The sequence below is a fragment of the Zingiber officinale genome, chromosome 1B (genome assembly GCF_018446385.1).
Source record: "Zingiber officinale cultivar Zhangliang chromosome 1B, Zo_v1.1, whole genome shotgun sequence".
NCBI lineage: Eukaryota > Viridiplantae > Streptophyta > Magnoliopsida > Zingiberales > Zingiberaceae > Zingiber > Zingiber officinale.
Window position 1 is genome coordinate 75,129,689 of NC_055986.1, and position 21,537 is coordinate 75,151,225.

Consider the following 21,537-nt stretch of genomic DNA (forward strand, 5'->3'; position numbering starts at 1 on the left):
AACAGTCCTTGGAATTTCAAGGATGGAAAGCTCCATTAAGAAAACAAGGTTTAAAAGAAATATACAAAATAGAATTGTCTTGAAAATGATGCATCCATGCTATCAACTAAACTAACTAGGCAATATGTTTCCACTCTTATCAACAAATTGGTGGTCACCGTGATTGTTAGCAAACAGTATAGTGTGATGACGTTTTTGGACCACCACAAAAGTCACTGGAGGTTGATAGTTTGGTTCTAGAGAGGCACAGGCTTGAAACACAAATGGAATGTTGAGTATAAAAACACTGAAACAAGAATCGTAGTATAAATTCTTGGAAAATTTACTTTTCTAATCGCATCTAGTTCATATAGTAGAACTTGATAGAATTGACCCTCACTCACTCCATCCCTGAATGTACAACTTGCTATATTAATCTAAACAATCAAGTATTTTTTAAGTTTTCCAAAGATTCATACTTGTAGAATATAATCCGTTGAGGCTTTTATCTAGTAGCCTTTTTGAAGGAAATAAGTAGCTCCTTGGATATTGCATAGCAGATGTTCTACTTAGGCAGGTAAATTGGAAAAGAAAACCAACATTCTATTTAAAACTGATTTTAGATTGTATTTCATACTTTATCATGCCACCAGTAAGAGTTCCTTGCTGAAAATCTTGCCAGACCTTAAACATATCTTGAATTAATTCTTGACGGGCCTAAGCACAGACCAATCCAGCATATTTGTCACCTCGAGCCAGTCTTAAGACGCAACAACCTGACAAACCAAATGTAACGACCTGCCTCCTACTGACTAGGCTGCGAGGCCGATCGTTACGTAATGCTGTACTAAATTACTATTGCGGAAAATCTGGATTGATTAAAATTTTTACTAAACTAATTACTGTAAACTGAACTTAATATTCTAGGTGTACCTAGGAGTCGTACACATGCTAGGGGAGATATTCTATACCTTTCGGATGTCTTGCTAGCTGTAATCAGGCATTTTAATCGATCCATGGATCGATTGGGCTGTCGGATCGATCCCGTGATCGATCCAGCTTGATACTGGCACGGAAGAAGGCTCTGGATCGGTCGGCTGACCGATCCAGAAGCTGTATCGCTTCTGTATGCGGCTGGATCGGTCTACCGACCGATCCAGTGGCTCACTGATCGGTCGGCTGATCGATCAGTGAGTTGTTGCACCTTCTGTTCACATTTGGATCGGTCGGCTGACCGATCCATAAACTCTCTGTTCTCGATTGGATCGGTCAGCTGACCGATCCAGTGGCACAACTCAACTCTGATCGATCCGTAGATCGATCGGAGTTTCTGATTTCGCACTGGAACTCTGATTTCAGCACTCTGGCATGCCAAAACCTCACACAACAATTCTAAATCAATTGGAATACATTCTAGCAACTATTAACCAGCATTCTAACATAATTACTAACAAACTAAATAAATCTCCCATGGTTTAAACATTCTAAGGTCTAAAAATGCATGAAAGAAGAAATACTAAGAATTCAACTATTTAAGCTTGCTAAAAGCCCTGAGGATCTTTTATTCCAGTTCTTGCCACACACATCATCTTTGCATTGAACTCCAGCTTCCTCTGCTAGTCCATTTTCCCTTTACCTTTATCTGCAGTATAAGGAAAGTAGAATCTATAAGCTTAAAGCTTAGTAAGAAACCAACTACCTCACTAAAACATGCAATGATGCAAACATGCTTTTAAAGAATGCTATTTGAAAACATGCACTGGATTTGTTAAAGCATGGCATACTGAAGTTACATGGCATAAATACTTAAACATGACATGCATAATAAAATCTAAGCATGGAGCTATCTCATGGTATCAACTAGGAGAAATTAAACTGAAACTGAAACTAAAACTGAGCTAGTGCTGAACTTAAACTATAATCACATAACTAGATTATGAGTTTGAAAGCTATTATCATAATAAGAGAAAATACATAATCATGTTGCTAATGGGCCCGGCAACTGTACTTACTGTGCGCGCATCCCTAACTAAACCCGGGTTTGCAAGTCCCGAATTTAGTAGGGTTTACTAGGTTATCTGAACCTAGGGACGACTGTGGGAGTCCAACCCAATGGATATCTAATCCAGTACAGTGCCAACTGAAAAGTAAAATATTGAATATAGCTAAATTGTTCTAAATTGCTATTTCTAGGTTATCTGAACCTAGAGCTAGGTTGTTTGAACCCAGAGGCGACTGTGGGAGCCCACCCATTGGACCGTAGTCCCATATAAGCTAGAATAAACTGATTTACTGATTTAAATGCTTCTAATGCATTCAACTGAGCTGTTAAAATGCCTAGTTTGCATTTTTACTTAACTAGCTATTTTATCGAACACTTAGTGTGCCCCAACTCTCCTCTCTATTAGGGAGACCACTTCTAGGCACCCGACAACGTCTAGAAACCCCCCACTGAAGAGGGATTACGTGTCTGGCCCATCTAGAAGTGCTCACTAAATCCCTAAACCTGCGAGGAGGGTTAATTTCACGGTATGCGTCGATAAAAATCTGCATATAGCTAAATTAATGCGTAGAAAACCCAAACGGAGCTACTTATACTGCAGGTGAGGGGTTTCTTACCTCGTACGCTAATTTCCTTATAATTCTATTCGCTAGAATTCCGGTGGAGACGACTTCTCGACGATCTTCTCGCGTCTAAGCGTTCCCCTCGCGAAGGAGAGCGTCCTCGTGCCGGAGTTATCGCCGGAAGATGTCCTTGGGGCCCTAGGGAGAGAACCCTAGGTCTTCCTTGTGGTTGGCGCCGAGAGAAGGAGAGAAGAAGGGTGTTCGGCGTGAGGGTTTGGAGGGGAGGAGGTTGCCGAACCAAATTCTAAAATAAACCCAACCCAACCTAACTCTTCTATTTATATTAAGTGGATAATTGAACCCAACTCTAATATAAATATAATTGATTCCTCTTTCTTTCAGCACGGCCCTACTGGGTTCACCGGTTACTAAGGCTAACTAAAAGTTATCGGATCCGAGGGGTTCCGGGTTCGATTCCCGCCTAAGCTATTTTGCGGTTCTAATTATTTTTGCTGCTTCCGCTACTCGAAAAATTCCGGAAAAATATCTAAAAATCATAGAATATTTATAATGCAGTTTCAAGAATTTTTAGGGCGTTACAATCCCCTATACCTTATAAAAAGTTCGTCCTCGAACTTAGAATAATTCTGGGTACTTCTGTCTCATGCTGGCTTCTGTCTGCCAAGTTGCCTCTTCTGCTGTGTCACTGTGCCAAATGACTTTGACTAATGGTACTTCCTTGTTCCGCAATTTCTTAACTGCGCGGTCTATTATCTGAATAGGCTGACTATCATAGCTGAGGTCTTCGCGGATCTGTACCAACTGGGGCTCAATCACTTGGGTGACATCTGGGGTATGCTTCTTCAGCATAGTTGCATATTTATAATGCAGTTTCAAGAATTTTTAGGGCGTTACAATCCCCCATACCTTATAAAAAGTTCGTCCTCGAACTTAGAATAATTCTGGGTACTTCTGTCTCATGCTGGCTTCTGTCTGCCAAGTTGCCTCTTCTGCTGTGTCACTGTGCCAAATGACTTTGACTAATGGTACTTCCTTGTTCCGTAATTTCTTAACTGCGCGGTCTATTATCTGAATAGGCCGACTATCATAGCTGAGGTCTTCGCGGATCTGTACCAACTGGGGCTCAATCACTTGGGTGACATCTGGGGTATGCTTCTTCAGCATAGAGACATGAAATACGTTGTGGACAGCCGACATTTCCTGGGGTATCTCTAGCTCATATGCTACCTTGCCCACTCTTCTGCTGATAAGGTATGGTCCCACATATCTGGGACTTAGCTTGCCCTTCTTCCCAAAACGCATTACTCCCTTCATGGGAGCTACTCTGAGGAACACTGAATCCCCGACTGAAATGTGTATCAGCATAGCTCTTCTGGCGGCTCTGAGCTGTCTCTATCCTCTCGTGGATCTGCTGTATAGCTGCTATGGTATCTGCTACTAGATCCGTCTCAAGCTCTAGTTCCTTCTGCTCACCACTAGTTGGAGATCTACACCTCCGCCCGTAGAGAGCCTCGTAAGGTGCCATACCGATAGTGGCCTGATAGCTGTTGTTGTATGCAAACTCTGCTAAGCTCAGATATTTGCACCAACTTCCCTTGAAGTCTAGGGCACATGCTCGGAGCATATCTTCGAGTACCTGATTTACTCGCTCCGTCTGACCATCTGTCTGAGGATGGAAGGTTGTGCTAAACTTTAACTTCGTGCCCAAAGCTGACTGTACACACTCCCAGAAGTGTGATGTGAGCCTACTGTCTCTGTCTGAAATAATGGTTCGTGGGACTCCATGCAGCCTGACGATCTCCTTGAGATACAACTGAGCTAACTGCTCCATGGAATAGGATATTCTGATAGCTAGGAAGTGGGCTGATTTAGTCAACCTGTCGACTATTACCCATATGGTGTCGAAACCATTCGTGGTTATGGGTAGTCCCACTATAAAATCCATAGAAATGTCTTCCCACTTCCATTCTGGAATCTGAATGGGCTGCAAAACTCCTCCTGGTCTCTGATGTTCTACCTTAACCCTCTGACAGGTTAGGCAGGTGCTGACATATCGAGCGATGTTCCTCTTCATCCCAGGCCACCAAAAATGTTTCTTCATGTCCTGGTACATTTTGGTGGAGCCAGGATGCATCGCATAGGGAGTCTTGTGAGCCTCATCTAAAATCTTCCTTCTGAGTTCCTCCTGATCTGGAACACACAATCTGTCGCCAAAATACAACACCCCGCTATCTGATATTCTGAACTCTCCACCTTCTGATTCTGCTATACTTTGCTTGATTCTCTGAATTTCAGGATCCCACTCCTGAGCTGTCTGGATGTCACCCAGCAAGGTAGACTCTAAGGTCATAGTAGAGAGCTGCCCAACTATGAGTTCGAGACCGAAATCAATGATCTTTTTCTGTAGGAGTGGTGACATGGCTGCTAGAGATAATAAGGTAGCACTGGACTTTCTGCTAAGTGCATCTGCTACCCTATTTGCTTTCCCTGGGTGGTAGAGGATGTCTATATCGTAGTCCTTGACCAGCTCTAGCCATCTGCGCTGTCGCATATTCAGATCCTTCTGAGTGAAGAGGTACTTCAGACTCTGATGATCTGTATACACTCTGCATTGAGCTCCATACAAGTAATGTCTCCAAATTTTGAGAGCGAACACTACTTCTGCAAGATCAAGGTCATGAGTGGGGTAATCCCTCTCATAATCCTTGAGTTGTCTGGAGGCATAGGCAATTACCTTGCCGTCTTGCATCAGCACTGCTCCTAGTCCCAGTTTAGAGGCGTCACTGTAAATATCAAAGCTGTCTGTATTTCCTGGCAGTGTCAGAATGGGTGCACTGATCAATCTCCTCTTGAGCTCGCTGAAGCTGTTCTCACAATCCTCTGTCCACTGAAATTTTTTGTTCTTCCTGGTGAGAGCTGTCAGTGGAGAAGCTATCCTGGAGAAGTCCTCTATGAATTTCCTGTAGTAACCTGCTAATCCCAGAAAACTTCTGATCTCACTAGCATTCTTGGGTCTTTTCCAGTTACTCACTGCTTCTATTTTACTGGGGTCTACCATGATACCATCCTTTGAGATGATGTGACCCAGGAAGGACACCTGATCTAGCCAAAATTCACATTTCGTGAACTTGGCGTACAACTGATTCTGCTGAAGGGTCTGCAATACTGTCCTCAGGTGCTCTGCATGTTCTTCCTGAGTTCTGGAATAGATAAGGATGTCGTCGATGAACACGATAACAAACTTATCTAAATATTCCCTGAATACCCTGTTCATGAGGTCCATGAAAGTAGCTGGAGCATTTGTCACGCCAAAGGGCATGACTACGAACTCATAATGTCTGTATCTGGTCCTGTTGGGTATATCCCCTTCTTTAACCTTCACCTGATGATAACCTGATCTGAGGTCTATTTTAGAGAACACTGTTGCTCCCTTTAGCTGATCGAACAGGTCATCTATTCTGGGAAGAGGATACCTGTTCTTGATTGTGACCTGGTTCAGTGCCTGGTAATCTATACACAGGCGCATGCTTCCGTCCTTCTTCTTCACGAACAATACAGGCGCTCCCCGTGGTGAGTGACTAGGGCGTATGAAGCCTTTGTCAAGTAGCTCCCGTAATTACTCATGAAGTTCCTTCAGTTCGGCTGGAGCCATGCGGTAGGGTGCTTTGGAAATAGGGTTGGTACCGGGAATGAGCTCTATCTCAAATTCAATCTCCCTGTCTAGTGCTAATCCTGGTAACTCTTCAGGGAAGACTGCTGGGTAGTCACTTACGACTCGGACCCCTGCTAGCTGTTGGTCCTTGTCCTGACTGGTATTGACTACGTGTGCTAAAAATCCCGTACATCCTGAGTCAATCAATTTCTGTGCTTTCAGAGCTGAGAGAAGCTTCTTGGCCTTTCTTTTGGGTTCTCCGACGAATTCGAACTGTGCTTCTGCTTCAGGTTGGAATATGACTTTCTGCTTACGGCACTCGATGGAAGCACCGTAGCTGATCAAGAAGTCCATTCCAAAAATGATGTCGTAGTCAGTCATATTTAGCACGATCAGATCACAGAAGAGTTCTCTGTCTGCTATAATGACTGGCACTGCTCTGAGCCAGTGCGTGGATGCCATAATTTTGCCTGAAGGTAGCGTCGTCAGAAACTGACTACTGAGTACCTCTGGAGGTACTGCTAACTTCTCAGTTAGTGCCCTGGATATATATGAATGGGTTGCCCCAGTATCGAATAAGGCAGTTGTACTTTGCTGTAAAATACTAATCTAACCTGTAACAACTGTCGAGGCATTTGCTACATCCTCTCTGGTGAGTGAGTAGATCCGTGCATTGGTCATAGCTGGAGGGGCTTCTAATCTGCCCTGGCTGATGTGCGGACCATCTAAAATGGCCTGCATCTGATGTAACTGAGCTGGCTGGCCTCCGTACTGAATCGGCTGTGGTGGAGGAAAGCTGGCCTTGTTCGGACACTGCTTGACCATATACCCTTCCTGTTCGCATTCAAAGCATCCTCGTGTGCCCTTACGACAAACTCCTGGGTGAAATTTCCCACAAGTAGCACATTTGGGATTTCTAGGCTGTTTGCTGGCTGGTCCTCCCTTTGGGTAACTCCCTGGTTTGCGCTTGTTGCTGGAGTTCCCTTTCCAGTTAGAGTCATGGGAGCTATGGCCCTGCTGCTTCTGAGTACCTGAGCCTCCTTGACCTTTGGATTCTGAGAGAACTTGTTTATGCTGATTAGCCCTGAGGGTGGCTATCTCCTGTTGCTGTTCAGCTAGCTGCTGCTGTAACTGAGCCACTAATGCTGTCAGGTTTGGGGGAGGCACTGAACTGCCTGCCTCATACTGGGGCTCAGTAGCTGATGCCCTTCTAGCTGGGCGTCCTCGTGCCATTTCTAAGACATAGAGGACAGGACATGCATAACTAAAACAATCATAATTGTATAACTATTGCTATCATATTATATACTATCACATACTAACATGCATCAGTTATCTATAAACATAAGCTATAACAAGAAAGCAAGAAACATAAACAAAGTAGAGGCATTCTTACTTGGAAGCTGCAGGTTCAATGCTGATGTGTGTGTAGGAAGTATGGAACCTGGCTCTGATACCACTCTGTAACGACCCGCCTCCTACTGACTAGGCTGCGAGGCCGATCGTTACGTAATGCTGTGCTAAATTACTATTGCGGAAAATCTGGATTGATTAAAATTTTTACTAAACTAATTACTGTAAATTGAACTTAATATTCTAGGTGTACCTAGGAGTCGTACACATGCTAGGAGAGATATTCTATGCCTTTCGGATGTCCTGCTAGCTGTAATCAGGCATTTCAATCGATCCATGGATCGATTGGGCTGTCGGATCGATCTCGTGATCGATTTCGATCGGCTGACCGATCCACAAGCTTCATCGCTACTGTACGCGGCTGGATCGGTCTACCGACCGATCCAGGAGCACACTGATCGGTCGGTAGACCGATCCAGTGGCTCACTGATCGGTCGGCTGACCGATCAGTGAGTTGCTGCACCTTCTGTTCGCATTTGGATCGGTCGGCTGACCGATCCATAAACTCTCTGTTCGCGACTGGATCGGTCAGCTGACCGATCCAGTGGAACAACTCAACTCTGATCGATCCGTAGATCGGTCGGAGTTTCTGATTTCACACTGGAACTCTGATTTCAGCACTCTGGCGTGCCAAAACCTCACACAACAATTCTAAAATCAATTGGAATATATTCTAGCAACTATTAACCAACATTCTAACATAATTACTAACAAACTAAATAAATCTCCCATGGTTTAAACATTCTAAGGTCTAAAAATGCATGAAAGAAGAAATACTAAGGGGGCGTTTGGTTCTCTCCTAGGAATCGGAATGGGAATGGGTATCATAGTATTATGGAATGGGAATGGGTATGAGCTTGGGTATCATTCTTAAAAATGATGTTTGGTTAGTTAAATATTTTCAATCGGAATGAACCTAAATTTCCTTTTTTACCCTTACAGGAAAATAAGAGAAAAAAATTAGATGGGAGAAAAAGTTGAATGTGAGAGAAACATATGATGAGAGAAAATGATGAGAGAGAAAGTGTGATGAGAGAGAAAGTGTGTTGCGAAAAAATGCAGAGAGAGAAAGTATGATCAGAGAAAATAAGGAGAGAGTGCATGATAGGAAAGATTGAGAAGAGAAAAAGTATGATGAGAGAGAAAGTGTGATGAGAGAGAAAGAGTGATGGGAGAAAATGAAGAGAGAGAAAGTATTATGAGAGAAAATTAAAGAGTGAGGAGAGAGAAAGTATGATGAGAGAGAAAGTGGGTTGAGAGAGAAAGAGTGATGGATAAAATGAAGAGAGAGAAAGTATGATGAGAGAAAATGAGAGACTGAGGAGAGAGAAAATATGTTGAGAGAGAAAGAGTGATGGAAAAAATGAAGAGAGAGAAAGTATTATGAGAGAAAATGAAAAAGTGAGGAGAGAGAAAGTATGATGAGAGAGAAAGTGGGTTGAGAGAGAAAGAATGATGGAAAAAATGAAGAGAGAGAAAGTGTGATGAGATAAAATGCGAGACTGGGAGAGAGAAAATATGATGAGAGAGAAAGTGTGCTTAGAGAATAAGTGTGATTAGAGAAAATAAAGTGAGAGTGTGTGATGAGAGAGAATAAAGAGAGAGAAAGTGTGATGAGAGAAAATGAGAAGAGAGAGTATGCTGAGAGATTGAGGAGAGAGAAAATATGATGAGAGAGAAAGTATGATGAAAAAATAAGTAGAAAATGTGTAATGGGAGAGAAAGTGTGATAGAAGATAATGAAGAGAGAGAAAATAAGGAGAGAGAGTATATGATGGGAGAGAATATAGAGAGAGAATGAGGAGAGAGAAAGTATCTTGAGAGAGAAAATGTGATGATAAAATAAGGAGAGAGAAAATATGATGAGAGAGAGTGTGTGAAATTAAAAAAAATTGAATAAATATACTAAGGGTATTTTTGTCTAAAACTTAATTCACAATCCTATTCCATCAAAACCCAAGGGAGGGGTGGGTTTCATCCATACCCAAATTTTTGGGTTTCATTCCAAAATTTTGATTCCATTCCTATTAAACAAACACAAGGTTTGGGAATGAATTCATTCCCTCATTCCCAAACCCATAAACCAAACGCCACCTAAGAATTCAACTATTTAAGCTTGCTACAACCCCTGAGGATCTTTTATTCCAGTTCCTGCCACACACACCATCTTTGCATTGAACTCCAGCTTCCTCTGCTAGTCCATTTTCCCTTTACCTTTATCTGCAGTATAAGGAAAGTAGAATCTATAAGATTAAAGCTTAGTAAGAAACCAACTACCTCACTAAAACATGCAACGATGCAAACATGCTTTTAAAGAATGCTATTTGAAAACATGCACTGGATTTGTTAAAGCATGGCATACTGAAGTTACATGGCATAAATACTGAAACATGGCATGCATAATAAAATCTAAGCATGGAGCGATCTCATGGTATCAACTAGGAGAAATTAAACTGAAACTGAAACTAAAACTGAGCTAAAACTGAGCTAGTGCTGAACTTAAACTATAATCACATAACTAGATTATGAGTTTGAAAGCTATTATCATAATAAGTGAAAATACATAATCATGTTGCTAATGGGCCCGACAACTGTACTTACTGTGCGCGCATCCCTAACTAAACTCGGATTTGCAAGTCCCGAATTTAGTAGGGTTTACTAGGTTATCTGAACCTAGGGACGACTGTGGGAGTCCAACCCAATGGATATATAATCCGGTACAGTGCCAACTGAAAAGTAAAATACTAAATATAGCTAAACTGTTCTAAATTGCTGTTTCTAGGTTATCTGAACCTAGAGCTAGGTTGCCTGAACCCAGAGGCGACTGTGGGAGCCCACCCATTGGACCGTAGTCCCATATAAACTAGAATAAACTGATTTACTGATTTAGATGCTTCTAATGCATTCAACTGAGCTGTTAAAATGCCTAGTTTGCATTTTTACTTAACTAGCTATTTTATCGAACACTTAGTGTACCCCAACTCTCCTCTCTATTAGGGAGACCACTTCTAGGCACCTGACAACGTCTAGAAACCCCCCACTGAAGAGGGATTACGTGTTCGGCCCATCTAGAAGTGCTCACTAAATCCCTAAACCTGTGAGGAGGGTCAATTTCACGCTATGCGTCGATAAAAATCTGCATATAGCTAAACTAATGCGTAGAAAACCCAAACGGAGCTACTTATACTGCAGGTGAGGGGTTTCTTACCTCGTACGCTAATTTCCTTACAATTCTATTCGCTAGAATTCCGGTGGAGACGACTTCTCGACGATCTTCTCGCGTCTAAGCGTTCCCCTCGCGAAGGAGAGCGTCCTCGTGCCGGAGTTATCGCCGGAAGATGTCCTTGGGGCCCTAGGGAGAGAACCCTAGGTCTTCCTTGTGGTTGGCGCCGAGAGAAGGAGAGAAGAAGGGTGTTCGGCGTGAGGGTTTGGAGGGGAGGAGGTTGCCGAACTAAATTCTAAAATAAACCCAACCCAACCTAACTCTTCTATTTATATTAAGTGGATAATTCAACCCAACTATAATATAAATATGATTGATTCCTCTTTCTTTCAGCACGGCCCTGCTGGGTTCACCGGTTACTAAGGCTAACTAAAAGTTATCGGATCTGAGGGGTTCCGGGTTCGATTCCCGCCTAAGCTATTTTGCGGTTCTAATTATTTTTGCTGCTTCCGCTACTCGGAAAATTCCGGAAAAATATCTAAAAATCCCAGAAAAATCATAGAATATTTATAATGCAGTTTCGAGAATTTTTCGGGCGTTACACCAAATATAATCAAGATAGTAAGGATACATCAAGGCAACTATACATAGAGCAAGAAATGAAGATTGGCAAAATTACTTACAACTGCGATAGAAGGGCTAGAATCTTCCCCAGGATGAGGATGTGTTACGTCAGCATCAAATATTATAGTTGGTTGGTCGCTAACAAGAGGAATGCGCCTTGACAATGCATCGACAAGAACTGTGTCCCTTCCTCCAACCTATGAATCAAGCCTTAGTAACACAAAGCAGAACAAGAAAAATAGATCCACCTTCCACGTACTCACCTTTCCATTGATCTAGAGGCCAACATTGGCAAGGTACTATTTACTCATCCTGAAAACATGCTTTGTCAAACAACATTATGAAACTAAACCAAGGCAGTCTCACATATCTACTTTTGATCACCTGTAATAACTATGACATATAATAATAAAGCGAACAAGGAAAGGGAAAAAATTAAAGCTAAAAGGTTCAGCCAATTGATATTTGTCAACAAGCAAAAATATCAAGTTGTGCACAACACTTTGCTATGAGACAATAAAGAAGTAAACAGAAATTATATACGTAGACAGTTTCTCTAATTTAATCCTAGACCACTAAAAGAAGTAAACAAAATTATATATATAGTCGAATGAACAAGTCACGTTCTTGCATTAAAGAAAATGTTATCTTTTGCATAATCAAATAAAATAGATGCAATGTGTTGACGATTGTTGCTCGCGAAACTTAGAAGCAAGGAAAGGCCTAATCAAAAGAGAGCAAGGAGTCATGATCAGAGAGCACCGAACCAGACGAAAGCTTATTGTGCGCATTCTGAAATGCATTTGATATCTTAGGTAGTTCAACCCAACGGACTGTTCTAGCAGTATTTTCCATTCACTCGAAAGGATCCTCTATCTGTAAAGTTGAAAGATCATCAACTAGCTATAGACTGCAAGTAATCATTCCAAGAAATTTCAGCATAAACATCAACAATCTTACAATCAGGGGTAGCGATCTACAAAAACGATGGATTTTTTGTCGTCCTTCATATGTCGAGATGTTATAATCTGAACCAGAAGTTCTAATATCTGAAAACTGCACATACAGATTAAATCATGATCAATATCCCAACAGCCTCTTTCTATCATAGCCTACTTTATATAAATTCCAGATAAGAAAATTGAGACTTGCTCGGTCTAAAACGCTAAATGTTGTACAACTAGGTAACTAGCCATGAATCTAAAAGATCGCACCTTGTCGAAAAAGGACAGCAAAAGTTGAGCAAGAGAGCTTTGGTTTATGATTCTACTAGATCTGAACCTCTGTATATTTGTGGAGCACACATCCTCAAAAGGACTCCCAGAGAAGTTACTCCATCCTACAGTAACAAACAGTAGAAAATACACATACACTAAGGAAAGGCCTATATCATAATTATAGACATGGAGGCATGCAAAAAAGACGTAAGAAATAAAGATGTTTCAAGGCTCTAGAAGATATATACCTCGATCAAAAATTCTTTCTTCATTAATTATTGCTCACAGTGGTGGGAAAATTGGTGGTTCGCAGGTCTACTAAAGAAAAAGTAAAACAACACGAAGGATTCTAGAAAAGAATTTGATAGTTGATATTGCATCAAGAAATGAGCAGAAAAGAATCACAAACTCACAACTTTACCTGAAAATGGAAGATAACCAACAAACAAAGGGCATAGGAACTTAAACTCCCAGACTTTGGATCATTAATATCTTGTGCTTTAGCCCACTCCTTCAGCTTAGAAAAGGAATGGAATAACATCACAAAGGAATCTAATAACACTTTAAAAAAATGCTTACAACAAATGTTGACCACTAAAACCATGTCACGGAAATGGTCATCTATTTCAGATAGTCATTTAAGAACGTTGAACTTCATTACACCAAAAGAAATATTATGCTGCCTGCTAATGTATTTAAACAGAGGAACTCTTGCATTTGGAAGGTACTCAACAGACCTAGCAAGACTTGAAACAGAGATAGGAAATAGAAATCACTCACATTTTTATCGTCTGTTAAAGATTCCAGATAGATAATGTAGATAGTATTAAAAATTTTCTATTTGCATATTTTGTTGTGCCTTTTTAAAATTTCAAGATAGGTCGACAATTGTTTAAAGTATACCACCATATAAATAATGAGTTATTACAATTGTATAAATTATTTCTTTGTGGGAATCTAGCTTTACATGCTTTTCATTTAGTATCATATACAAGAAGAATCAACAATGTCGTGTTCATTACCTTACTCGACAGATTGGAGATATTGTGACTGATTTGATAATCAGTAGAGAGGTCATGATAGATTTCAGTAGACACCTAGATTATGAATGTCAGATATTGCATTTCATTCTCTTAAGCATTTGGGCGAACAATTGGTCTACACACAACAATCATCTTCAGTCAATTAAACTGCCTAAGTTGGTTCTCCAGAAAGTTAGGAAATACTAAATATTTCATTCTTCAAAAAGCATAACCATGATTCGTCTATCCAAATTCAATAGTTTTGGAGATCATAAAAATAGATAACTGCAAATAGACAAGGAAAAAAAAAGCATGGACCTGAAACAGGGATGATGTTGAAGGGTTGTTAGAGGACTTTCAGCAAGTCCTCGGTGACGTTGAAGGTAAAGGCACCTCCATCCTCCAAGTTGAGCACTTTGACAACCCCATCTTCTGCCAGCATCGCATAGCGCCAGGATCGGACGCCTAGGCCCATGGGCTTGTCTGACAGATCCAACTCCACCCCGAGTGCCAAGGTGAACTCCCTGTTTCCGTCGGAGAGAGGCAAAACCTCGTCCCTAATGTTGAGATCCTTCTTCCAGGCATGCATGCATCATGAAAGCGTCGTTGACCGAGATGCAGGCAATGGTGTCCACGCCTTTGGCATGCAGCTCCCCAGCCTTTTCCACAAATCCAGGGAGGTGCTTCTGCGAGCACGTCGGCATAAAGGCCCTGGGACGGCGAAGAAGATGGCTTTCTTGCCCTTGGTGAGATCAGAGATGGTGACGGTTTGGAGCTCCCCATCGGAGCCGAAGTAGGAGAGGTTGGCGTCAGGAAAGATTGTCTACGACGGAGATGGTGGTTGCGACGGCAGGGGCGAAGGCGGAAGAGGCGAAGAGGTGGGGGAAGAGGGAGGACCTACGAGTGTGCAGTCAGAGGTGTAGAGTGGTAGTGGAAACGGAGCGGTGGAAGCGGGCGGCAGAAGGGAGGAGGTAGGGCAAAGAAGGGGCGACGGGTTTAGGGCTTGGAGAGGAAAGGAGAAGGGGCGGCGGGTGGGCTTGCCGCTAGGGTCTGTGGGTTAGCTGAAGGGAGGTCAGGCGACCTATTTTCGGTGGTTCGCCAGTGTGAAGAGATCGTAGGTTGGATTGAGAAGGTAAAGGGATGGAATACGGCGGCAAAAAAAATCGGGGAGAGGGAAAGAAAAAATGTCGCAGTAAAAAATGGCGAAGGGGAAAAAGCAGCGAAAGAAAAAAACAATGACATTCAACAACACTTAATAGACAACGGTTTTTAAAAACCGTTGTCGTAATCCCAAAAAAAAGCGCACATAGACAACAGTTTTAAAAAACTGTTGTCGTAGCCTTTAAAAACCGTTGTCGTAGCCCCAAAAAAATATAAATAGACAATGGTTTTTAAAAACCGTTGTCATAGGCCAAAAAATTGCTAAAAGACAACGGTTTTTGTTAAAACCGTTGTTAAAAGGCAAAAAAACAATGATTTGGTATAAAACCATTGTCGTTTGAGTGTTGTTGAATGAGGTTTTTCTTGTAGTGGGGGACACTACAAAAGTAGATGTCCTATGGGTAAGAAGAAGGTATCTCCTAAACTCAATTCAATTCATTTTGAATCTAATTTGAGTTGTAGGAAGAAGAAGGAGAAAAAGCACATAGTGTGTGCTTCACGTGTGGTGAGCGGGGTCATTACCACACCAAATGCCCAAAGAAGAAAGACATCAAAAAGTTGGTGCATTTGAAGGAGGAGAAGAAGTGGAGAAAGAATGTAGGCTCAAATCAAGGGGAAGCTTCAAGGGTAAGGGAGGTATATCCTAACTCTAGTTTAATTCAAATTTAAACTCCTCCATGCATGCTAGGAAAAATAATGATAATCATTATATAGCAATGAAAAATTTCGGATTTAGATATCATGATAGAAGTAGGGTTAATATAGATCATAACCCTAGGAAACTCATTCATAATAACTCTAGAAATGATAGACCTAAGGAGACCCAAGGCATTAATCCCAATAAGGGGAGACATATGCCTAGAAAAGTGGGTAGGTCTAGGAATGTCCATGGTGGACATGTTAACTCTAGGTTTAGGAACCTAGAAAGGGAAAATCAAGCTTTGAAGGCAAAGCTTGATAAGTTGAATAAAACCCTAGAAAGATTCAATAAGGGTTTAGGTATGGTGTTGGGTAGCCAAAGACCCAACAATGATAGATCAGGTTTAGGATACCTATCTAATGCCTCCAATACTAAGGGAAAATCTTATGATAGGGTTGCATATGACTATAGCAAGGAGAAACCAATAAATGGAAAGGGAAAGCCATTTAAAGGTAAGGAGAAATTAACTAAGGACAAGGTGTCCAAGATTAAGAAGGTTAGGTTTGTAGGCCAAGTGTCACCGGAGGTGCACCGATGTGGCCTAGCGATTGTGGATGAGTCACTGATAATTTGAATTTTGATGCACTATTTTGGCTCTGATACTTTGCATTTTATACTCTCTCGTATGCTTAATTCCGTATTTATATCATGTTTTATGAGTTGAGATTTATTTGGAGCGTTGATATAATTTTTCCTATATTTTCTGGTATTTTATCTAAAAAATGTGCATCTTATTTGTAGGGAATGAAGTTGGAAGATCTGGACCGTTGATTGGGAGCTCAAGTCATCCAAGGTTCATTTAGAGCTTCAATTTAATTTTAGATCAAAGAAGAAAGAAGCCCAAACCAATTCTAAACCCACTCATCCAAAAGCCCAATTTCAAAATCCAATTTCAATCTCTCTTATTGGATACGAATTTTTCACTTAACTCCAAAATCCTCACCTCCTTAACCCAAACCCGATCCACTAAGAATTCCCTTCTTCTCCTCACGCGCACAGTAGCAATCCATTTTTTTTCTCCGCGCGATTTGCAGGCGCAGCTAGGGCGCGACTTCTCCACACCGCCGGCCTTCTTCTTCCTTTCTTTCTCCGGCCGGCGGCTCTCTTGTCTTCCCTTGCCGCCGGCCGGCCATCCACAGCCCATTACCTCATCTTCTAGATCCCAATCGGCGACGGCAGCGGCACTCTTCCAGGCGATTGCAAGCGACGGCGACGATTCCACATCACCGGAGGGGTTCTCCGGTGAGACCTCCACCTTCCGGTGTTCTTCCTTCAGTTCTTCACCACCTGGGGTTCAGTTGGCAGCAAGAAGAAGGCAGCACCGGCAGCCCATTCACAGCACCTTCATATCCAGCCACTTCCATTCGAGGGGGTTCCTTGGTGGAAGATTCGTTCATCCCATCATCGTCGTAGAAGCTAGCAGCAATTCCGGCAGTGGGCAACTGTTCACCGGCTTTGGGGGTTCCGAGCCGGGTCTCCGTGTGACGGCGGAGATAGTCGTTGGTATTTGTAGAGGTTGTGTGGATTGTGGTTGGATTAGTTTAATTTTCTTAGTTTAATTCTGTTAATTTTGTTAATTTGCTTGTGTTGAAGTTTTATTGTTGAATGCTTGTAGCTAATGTGATCTTTCATGTTTAAATTGCACTTACTATGTTTAATTAGTTACATGTATACAATGTGTTCGATGAAATGCTTCAACCAATAGTTAGGTTTATTTGGATGCATTTTAGTTCGGTTGATTCTTGCTTTGTCTTGTTCTTTCAATTTAGTTGAGTTCTAGTTTTGATTGAATGCAATTAAGATTAGATTAGTTTAGGTTTTTGTTACATGCTTTAGTTTCATTACATTCTTAGTTCGTTAATGTTTTACTTCATGTTATGTCCATTGATAGATAATCTTGTATCGTAGTGTGACAATGCGATGTAGGAAAATCTTCAATGGTTAGTTAGAATAGACATAGCTTTATTACTTGCATTGTCTTCCATTATTTAGATTAAATTTCATTTGATGCTTCGCTTTTTTGATCCTTAGTTTAATTGTGTTGATAGTTAACCCATAGCGTAGAGTGACAATGCGTTGTGGATTAATTATTGACACCTAGTTAAATTTCATTCTAGCATTAGATTAGTTTCTTACTTGCTTTGCTTTTTATTTGTTAAATTTAGAATCAAAAACCCAAACCCTATTTCAATATTGAAAACCCCAAAAATAGAAATAACACACAATCCTAAGTTTATCATCCTATCGTTACTTTCGTTGGCGGACGACCTGAGTCATTCCTATGCTACATTAGTGTAGGAGGGGTTTGGTACTTCATCATTTGATGCCCAATTCGCGACAAAATTGGGCCGTAATCAAATTGGCGCCGTTGCCGGGGACAAGTAGCGGTGTTTGGTAATCTTAGGATTGTTTTATCTCTTTTCTTGTTTTTATTTTTTGTGATTGCAAAAATTCAAAAACATTGTTAGAGGCTTAATTGTTTCATCTCTTGTATGCATGTGTGCTATCTTGTCTATTTCCTGTGTCTTTTGATGGTATTTGCATGAGTGTTTCAGGAAAGACCAGGAAATCTGTGTGTTATCAGCAGCTTTAGAGATTCAGTGTGATCAGACCTTCATATTTGTCAAGCAAAATGAAGAAGAACACTGAAAAGACTCTCAGAGAGCTTTGGTCACCAGATTTGTCAGTTGATTCATTCTGCATTCATTATTCTGATTTAGAGACAGACTTCGAGTTATGGAAAATTGTTCATTTATTACCGAAGTTTCATGGACTTTCTGGTGAAGATCCCAACAGACATCTGCATGATTTGGAGATGATTGGTTCTTCATGGAGCCCACATGGCATATCAGAAGAAGATGTTAGACTTAGAGCATTTCCATTTTCAGTTGCAGATTCAGCAAAAGATTGGTTGTATTGTCTCCCACCCAATTCAATTTCTAGTTGGACCGAGATGAAGAAATTATTTCTGGCAAGGTTCTTTCCTGCTTCTAGGATCGCAGCTATTCGGAGGAGTATTTGTGGAATCCAACAATTTTCAGGAGAATCGTTTCAAGATTATTGGGATAGATTTAAAAGGCTTGTTGCTAGTTGCCCTCAGCACCAGATAAGCGATCAGCTACTGATTGTATACTTCTATGAGGGATTGCTTCCCATGGACAGAAGTATGGTTGATGCAGCTAGTGGAGGGGCTCTAGTTAACAAGACATCTACTCAGGCCAGAGAACTTATTGAGATTATGGCTGCAAATTATCAGCAGTATGAGACTAGACCGATGATTACCGAAGATGTTAATTCCTTTGCCAGTGTATTCCCAACCAAAACCCAGTATCACCAGCTTGATCCTCAGTCTTATCAGACTCATCAGCAGGACAGGTATAATTTAATTGAAGGATTAAGGTATGGGAATACACAACAAGGGAATTCTGAGTGGTTCAAGCATTACCAGTCATATTTTCAGCACCATCAGCCTGAGCAGGATTTTTGGGAGCAGTCACAACAACTTGTACAACATCAAGAAACACAGTTCCAGCCAAGAACACATTCATCGACACAGTTACAGTTGCATTCAGATCAACCTACTGCATCAAATTCTGTGGAGATGGATTGTAGAGTTTGTGATATTCCTAACTTTTATTCAGCTACTCTACTTGACTCTTCTAGTTTTTTACATCGCGATGTTGTAGTTGATTCTGATGATATTATTGTTGATGATGTTCTTGTTCCAGATATTCTTGATGTTGCAGGTGTTGTTTATGATGATGGAAGTGTAGGGGAAACTCAAGAATCACTTCCTTCGATTATTCTACCACCGGTTGAGCCTTTTATTCTACTTAATGATGATGGAAGTGTAGGGGAAACTCAAGAATCACTTCCGTTAATTGAACTTGATCCAGAGCTAGTACCTTTACCTGATCGAGATGATGTCACATTCACTATTCTAGAGCCTCCAGGTATCTTTCAGGATGGTAAGGATGATATTTCTTCTGAATTTTTAGGAAATACCATGGAGGTAGTTCATTTTGATTATAGTGGATGTAACATATCTTTTGATTCATGCTCTATTGATTTTGATATTGTTTATAGCCCATCTCACACAACATGCATGCAGGGAATGCATCCTTTTATTTTTAGTGTGCAGGATTTCTACAAATATTTCATTTGCAGTTATTCACGCAAGGATGCATTCTATCATTTAAAGAAAGCCCTAGCACTATATGTAATAATGAAGCTTCTGGAGTGGACACTCCAACTGAACCGTCTTCGGCCACCGGAGAAAATTTTTAAGGAGGCGAAGGTGAAGGGAGCATTCCTCACTTCACCTAAAACCATTCCACTTCCAGAATGGCTTCTGGAACTGAATCGACTCCGACCACCAGAATTTCAGGGGAGTTGGTTCCATATCACTTTTTCTTTGTCTTTCTGCTTGTATATATATTTTTACTTTGTTTGCTTTATTTGCTTTTGCTTAGTAGTTCATTTTTAGTTTGCTTTGTCGGTTTTCATAATAAATTCTCTATGCATTCTTTTTATCATTTTAGAAATTGTGAAAGCTAGTTAAATTTGATTGTCGAATTTGATAATTTATTGTCATGATTGGATTCTTGGATTGCATGTGATTACAACTTGATGATGGATTCTATGTCGATAGATTGAGATGATAATTTTGATATACCTAGTGAGGATATTTTTGAGCCTATTATTCCTATTGATGTGTGATGCACTTGTGGTTAATGCTACTCTAGAACTTGCTTAATTCTTTCGAGACCACATTATCATAAGTTTGCATGATTTTTATGAAGGCTATCTATCTCACGTGTTTTTATTCATCCCTTTTGTTATCACATACTTCTTAAATAAATTTCATATCATCCTTATTATCATTCTTGTCTCTCTTCCATTTGTTTCCATTTATTTCCATCTTTTTCTCTCTTCTCATGGATGTGGATATTTTTGGATGTTACATAATGAGTATTTTGTCCGAGACGGTCAAAAATTTAAGTGTGGGGGGAGAGGAATAGCTTAGTGGAATTTAGTGGAAGCATAGGTGAACCATGCTTGATCACCATAGGTAAACCATGCTTTATCTTTTTATTTGAGCTATTGATGATGTTGTATAATGTTACACAACATGTTGAAAAAAAAAAGTAAAAGAAAAAAAAAGAAAAAAAAATCAGAAAAAAAAAACAAATCAGAAAAAAAAGAAAAAAAAATGGAAAAAAAAAAGTGAAAAGAAAAATAAAATTGAAAAAAAAAGGCTTTAGCATGTTGTGCCCTTTTGTATTTGTGTGTGGTAGAACTTTTTAGAGAGACAATCTTTATTGTAGCAATATTTAGATTTTATTGTATATCATGAGTAGTGATTTTTATTGGAAAGCTATAGTAGAGATTGTCTACATGTTTATTGGAGTTGTGAAAAATGTTGACATGTGCCATTTTTATTCATTTGTGGTAGAATTTTTGTGAGTGACAATTTTTACTTTAGCAATATTGAGATATTATTGCATATCATGTATGGATTTTTAGTGTGAAATGCTAGAGTAAGAGTTGTTCACATTTTTATTATATTGGTGAAAGGCGGTAGAATTTTTTGTGAGTAACAATCTTTATGGTAGCAAAATTTGGATTTTATTGTAGATCATGAGTAGATGTTTATTGAAAAGCTATCATAGAGATTGTTCATATTTTTATTGAGTTGTGGAAAGCTAGCTTGGAAGTTTGGATGAGATATCTTTTTGGGCATTGTTTTCTTGTACTCATCTATGTAACATTCCAATATATCCATGTCTTCCACCATTATCTTGATTTATCTTCTTCATTTCTTTTCTTACCACTATCATTTGCTTTGATTATATTTTCCTTACATTTCAATAATGCCTTCATTATTTTATTGTGCACTCTTGTGTATATAGCGGTAGAGATTAGAAGCAAAGCAAGCATATGGTAGTGCATTTATCATGAGTAGCTTGAGTGAGATCCATTATTGCATGTATATGAGAGGAGAGCCACCATTACTTTCC

General features: G+C 40.4%; 1 pseudogene; it reads right to left on the reverse strand.

Moving 5' to 3' along the window:
- Positions 1–14,002: 14,002 nt before the first annotated feature.
- LOC122038950 lies at positions 14,003–16,914 on the reverse strand (annotated as a pseudogene).
- Positions 16,915–21,537: the final 4,623 nt, after the last annotated feature.